Source organism: Bidens hawaiensis, unplaced genomic scaffold, assembly GCF_021521415.1.
Source record: "Bidens hawaiensis isolate Kalapana, Puna unplaced genomic scaffold, B.hawaiensis_p1.1 tig00008321_1, whole genome shotgun sequence".
In the NCBI taxonomy this organism is placed as follows: Eukaryota; Viridiplantae; Streptophyta; class Magnoliopsida; order Asterales; family Asteraceae; genus Bidens; species Bidens hawaiensis.
Genome location: NW_027491591.1, coordinates 200,093 through 206,449, shown reverse-complemented (window position 1 = coordinate 206,449; position 6,357 = coordinate 200,093).

Sequence of the window (6,357 nt, the reverse complement as noted above, 5' to 3'; positions counted from 1 at the left end):
TTAGTCATCTATCATGGCTTGCCACAGGTCTTGGTGACTTGGTGTACCTGAAGAAACGTGGATCGGCTCACTGGTAGACGATCAACTTTCATCGGGTATGATTATGCTATTTCACCGATGGTTCTCCGGAGTATGGATTCTTCCACCTACAAAATGAACAGCACCGTAAACTTACCCCTCAGAAAGGGACAGAGGGGTCCTCTTTGGGGTAACACTCCGTTGTGAGAATAAGAGATTGTAGGAGAAGATAATAATCTGAGAGTGAGTAAGGAATTGGAATGTATTTTCTAGCTTGTTGTTGCTTACTCTTGCTTACCTCTCCTTGTGGAGGTGGTGTGGTATTTATAGTGCTAGGGTTTCCAATGATTGGGCTCAGACCCAATTAGGGCCTTTTTGGCCTCCTCCTATTGATTTGCGCCACGTGTCCTTAGGACACCTGGTGCTTTTTTATTGATTATTCTCTGACCCAGGTATTTTACCTGACCCATGTGCAATCACGTGGTAGCACATGGGTTTTGCTGAGTTGTCCACCTTTCATTGGCAGCTGTCAACATCAGCATATTCTTATTCCTTAAAGGATACCTTCTGGAAGGTTGTCTGACGTGCACAATCAAGGTTGTCCTTATCCTGATTTGGATAAGGACGAGGTTGATTATGTGCATGTGTGATATGCGCCTATCCTGAGGATGCGCAAGGTCTTCTCTTTATTCTCACGCGCAGATGTTTCATGCGCAGATGTGATATGCACAAGCATATGTAATATGCGCCACGCGCGGATGCGCCACGCGCAGATGTGATATGCGTGAGCATGTGATATGCGTGAGCATATGTGATATGCGCCATGCGCATAGGTTTTGGCTTTGTGCCTTCATAATATCTTGATTTCAAGCCTTTTGTCTATATCTTGTGGGTTGACCCGCCTTGCTCGATGTTGAGGCGGGTACATACCTCTTCAAGCCCCCCCAGTCTAATGTGTGCCTTGTCTCGCGCGAGCGAGGTAAGATAGATATTAGACTTAATAGTTTGCTCTTTTAATAGGGTTTGTCTTTTCTTTTTATTTCTCATCGTTGCGCGAAATTCTATCCTTGTGGTTGAAATGAATCGTCCATGTACGTGGTTGGTTGGTGCTGACATGCGTCAGAGATGGAGGCATGTGTCAGACTTTTCGTGTGCTCGAGGTGCTACAGTTGCCTTTCATGTCCCCTCACACAGTGTCAGGAACACGTGTCGCGCTCGTGTTGGCCTGCACCTGCGAGTGGGGGCGCGTGAACTCTGATCAGTGCCTGTTTCGTTCCCTTTCATGTCCCCTCACACAGTGTCAGGGACACGTGTCGCGCTCGCGTTGGTCTACACCTGCGAGTGGGGGCGCGTGGACTCTGATCAGTACCTGTTTCTCTCTCTCCTGGGCCTATAAAAGCAAGCCCTTTGAGTTATTATTCTTCATCTTCCTTGTTATTTCAGAGCTTTTCTTTCCTTCCATTTTTATTCCGATTAGGGCCTGTCTTCTGCTTCCAGATTTCCATTGAAGTAACCTGTCTGATTCTCAGTTGTATGTCTGATAGCCCAGACACCACAATCTTTCCCAGCAAACGCCGTGTAAAGTCATTGGTGATGTCTACTTTGAAGAAGACCGGCAAGGGGAAACGGGCTGCCGAGGCCTCATCGGAGGAGGTGGGGAAGGTCAAGGCAGTGAAGAGGTGGGATGAGATCCCCTGCAAATTGAGGCAGTCCGATTTTGACAGTCTCATCGCCTCTCAGGGTTTTCTCCCTGAGTATGGCTGCATGCTCCCGGCGGCCGGGCAAACGGCGGCGGATCCGCCCACCGGCTACATCTCCCTGTACTGCCACTTTTTCACCCATTGCAACCTTCGTCTCCCGATGACAAGGTTTGTGGGTGCGCTGCTTCGATTTTATGGGATTCACATATCCCAAGTCCATCCGTTTGGACTTGTGCGCATGACTCATTTTGAGTTCATGTGCAAATCTCAGCGCGAGGAGCCCACCCCTCGGCGCTTTCAATATTTTTATAAACCAAAAATCCAAGATTCTTTCAAGAGCCTTCATGACTGGTCTGTGAAATTTTTCTATATTAAGGCTGGTGTGATTCCCATCCGCATGACCATGCGCGCGATCACTTATGCGCCCGCGGATGTGAATGTTTTTAAGAACCCAACTGGCGCATGGGTTAAAAAGTTGGTTGCTGAACCATCCCCCGCCAAGAATATTTGCGAGGAGGCGCTGGTGGGGGTTGGCATGAGCAGGAGGTGGGCCGACAGCGCGACTGAGCCCGTTATCCAAGTTGATGGATTATGTGAGTTATTAGCTAATTGCATTATTTCTGCGCGAACATAATTCGTTTTGCTGATATCATGTCTTTGTTTTATGCAGTAAGCAAGGAGTACGTCCACGCCGCCTATGATGAGCATATGGAGGGTGGCTCTGTCGCGCTGGGCGCTGGGGAAGTTGGCTTCCCCGATCGCTTCGCTGATATGTTCATCCCTGTTGATTTGGGATTTTGCTTCGACAGCGATGCGCCTGGTAGGCCTTTGTACTTATGCGTATGCCTTTAGAATACCAAATTTGGTTAACATTTCTGTTGCACGTATTGTAGATGCGCTCAAGAACTACGAGCTGGAGCTCGCGGAAGAAGAGGAGGAGGAGGAAGCTGAGGTGCCACAGCTCAAGCGTAAAGCTAAAGGGAAAACTGGCGCAGGGGCCAGTAAAAAACAGAGGAAAGATGATGCCCCTGTTGCTCAGGATCCTCCTACTCAGGCGAAGGGACCTAAGAAAACCAAGGGGTTTACCTCCAAGGTTTCCTTGTCTTCTTTGCCTCAAGGTGTGGGCAGTCCTCCTGTCCACACGAGGTATGGTGCCGCCACTTCCTCTCTTCGCGCGGCGGAAAAGGGAAGCGGCGCTGCGCCTGCTGTCTCCTCTTCAACAGGTATACTTTGTTTATACTTTATGGTTTTATGAGCGCGATTCGGATAGAATTATTAATGAATCTTTGTTCACTCAAATGTTTGTAGAGCCGGCGACCTTGGTGGATCAACCTCAGGCACAACCAGGTACCGAGGCTGCGCCGGAGGTTGCTTCGAAGTCCCCCGTTTTACCCTCAAAAAAGGGGAGAATAGACTTCATGGCGATGTTTAACTCGCGAACGGCGGTGCGCCAATGTATGTATTGCGCTTTTATTTTCTGACTTTTTTCTTTTAGATCAAGTCATGAACCATTTCTCTTTGTTGATTTTTTCATAGGAGTCATAGCTGGCGTACAAGCTGCTGGCTGCACTGCTGGCGCCGGTGCCAGCGCCGTTGGTTCTGTTCCTGCTCCTGCGAGCTCTGATTCTCCCCTCGTCGGGATTACTAAGGAGCAGGAGGCCATTTTACGCGCTGATCTGGCGGCGTCGAGACCTCCCTCACCTCCTCCTGCGCGCAGCCCTCCTCGCGAGACTGGTTTTGATTCTTCTAGGTCGCAGGAGAAAAGGCCTGTTTCAGAGGAAAAGGAGGTTCAACTTGAAGACACCGACGGCGGCCGCGCAAGCCCTGTAGCGCCACGAGATTTCGCGGCGTAGTCTTCTCGTGGGGCTGGCGCTGACTTTTCTGCTTGCTCCCCGCAGGTATAAGTTCGTTTTGCTCCGCTGCGCGGACTTCCATATTAGTGTTTAGATGACTAGAACGTTGCTTTATGTTTGCAGGAAGCCGATCACATCTACCGCCCGAGATGGAATATTACTGAGGATAGCTCATTTCAGTCCATGGGGGTGTGTGAAGACTTCTGGGCTCACTCCGTGCCTCCAGCTGAAAGGAGGTTTCAGGAGGAGCGCGCCCGCGTGGACTTGCTCAATGACCATCTTTTCGCTGGGTCGGCTTTCTTTGCTGCCTCCCAAGAGCTTCGCTATGATTACGTAAAGGTACGTGATGCTCTTGCGGAAGCCAAGCAAGAGGCTAAAGTATCTGCTTGGAACCTTTCTGATGCTCGAGAGAGAGCTGAGAAACTCCAAGCAGAGCTCAGCGAGAACCGAGCAAGTGCCAACGCTGCCTTCGTGAAGCGCGGGCATGAGCTACAGGCTGCGCGGGAGAAGCTGCAGGCGGCCGAGGCGGACGCGGCCAAGTACGCGCGGCGAGTGCGCGACTTGGAGCTGGACGCAGAGGCGCGTGACCAAGCTCTTGTACAGTCTATCACTGATAAATCTTCGTTAGAGAGTGAGGTTGCGCGCCTGAAGAAGGAGCTAGAGGCCGCGCGGGCAGAGAAGGATGAAGCCCAACCTTAATGAGTTTACCTTGACTTATTTTCCTAGTCTTTTTGTACTCATATTTTCCTTTATGATTTGCAGATAGCCGAACTTGCTGACCAGCCCGATCTCGGCGCGCTAAAGAAATTACTTGACGAGTGCGAAGGGGCTGGTGGCAGCGATGATGGCGCGGGGAATGCTGCCCCTACTAGCGGCTCTGGCGTGGCCAAAGGACCCGCTCCTGACACTATTGTGATAGAAGACGACTCCATTCAGAACGAACAACTTGACTATGGTCAGTTTGGAGATGACGAGGAGCGGGCTGCGCCAGATGCTGAGGGCGGTGATGAGGAGGGCGATGAAGAGGCTGACGTCGACGTGGAGACTTGAGAAGCCCTTCATGTTTTTTTTTTTTTTTTTTATTTGTAGTTTGTATCTCATCATCTTGTAAACTTGTAAACTTCAATGCTTTGGAATGAAATTTTGTTTTTCCCTTATTCGCATCTTGCGCATTCCCCATTCATCTCTTTATATTGCATGTTTGCTTGTTGAATATAAGATATGCTTGCACGTTGAAATAAGAACAAGGTTGTAAGGAAATTATTTTACTTAATCCTTGTCATATTGTAAGTGATTTTGCAATATCCTGATTATGTTGACACATGCCTTGGCGTTTCATTATTCCTCTTTTGCGCGATGTTATCGCGCATTTATTATAGGGAATTATGAGTTTTTTAGCCTTTACGTGTATGTGTTACTCAGATATCCATTACAAATCCATGCGCGACCTCGACCTGAGACCTTAACAACTATGTTTTGGCATGTGCTTTGCCTTAGTTGTGCTTAGGTATTTTTATGGTCAGGCTGCGCAGCATGTAGGATGGATGTTGTGAGTGATTTGAGCTAAGGCTCACATTATTGGGCTAAGGCCCTGAGCTAAGGCTCATATTATTGGGCTAAGGCCCTGACGTTTTAGAGTTAAAACTCGTTAACGCGTTTGAGCTTGAAGCTCGCGCATGTATGTTTTACTTCGTTTTATTTTTTGTTTTGATGTCAATACAATGTTGTCATATTGCTCAAAATTAATAAAGGGAAGTGTGAAACATGTATGCAAAAGGTAATAGAACCCACATTAAGAGAAGATAGCGCGTATCATTATTCATAATGGCTTAAAAAGCCTTGATTACAAACTTGACAATTTTTACATGAAACATTTTCTAAGCTGTGCTGCGTTCCATGCGCGCGGGATCTTCTTTCCATTCAAATCTTTTAAAGCGTATGCGCCTTTTCCCAATTCTTCCGAGACTTGATAAGGTCCCTCCCAATTGGGGGACATCTTTCCCGGGGGTATCGCGCGGCTAGCTTCCTTGTTTCGAAGGACAAAATCATTCTTCTTGAAGTGGCATTCTTTCACGCGCTGATTGTAATATTTTTCCAGTTTTTTCTTGTATTTGGCTTCACTGATGATAGCCGCCTCTCTGCGCCCTTCAAGTAAGTTGAGATCCAACCTCCTTTCGCGCTCGTTATCAATCTTGTTCATCATGAGCACTCTATGGGATGGGCATCCAATTTCTGCTGGAATCATAGCCTCCGTTCCATAGGTTAGGCTGAACGGGGATTCGTCATTACTGGTTTTGCTTAATGTCCTGTGCGCCCACAGGACATTAGGTAGCTCGTCGACCCAAGAATGGGATTCTCCCTCCAACCTTTTCTTCAGCCCATTTAGCAAGCTTTGGTTCGCGCGCTCCACTTGGCCATTCCCCTGAGGGTGGTATACTGAAGTGAAAATTTGGTTGATGCGCAATTCCTTGAGCCAGCTGGATATCTTCCTGTCAGTGAATTGTTTGCCATTGTCGCTCACAATTTCCATGGGAAGGCCAAAACGGCATATGATGTGGCTCCAAATAAACTGCTTCATCGCCTCGGCTGTGATTTTTGCTAGTGGCTTGGCTTCAACCCATTTTGTGAAATAGTCTACTGCCACTACCAAAAATTTTACTCGCCCTTGCGCTTGCGGTAGGGGACCCACAATATCGATTGCCCATTTGTGGAAAGGCCATGCGGAGGTCACCGGAATCAAGTTGTTCTTTGGCCGCATGGTGTTTGGCGCATAGCTCTGACACGCT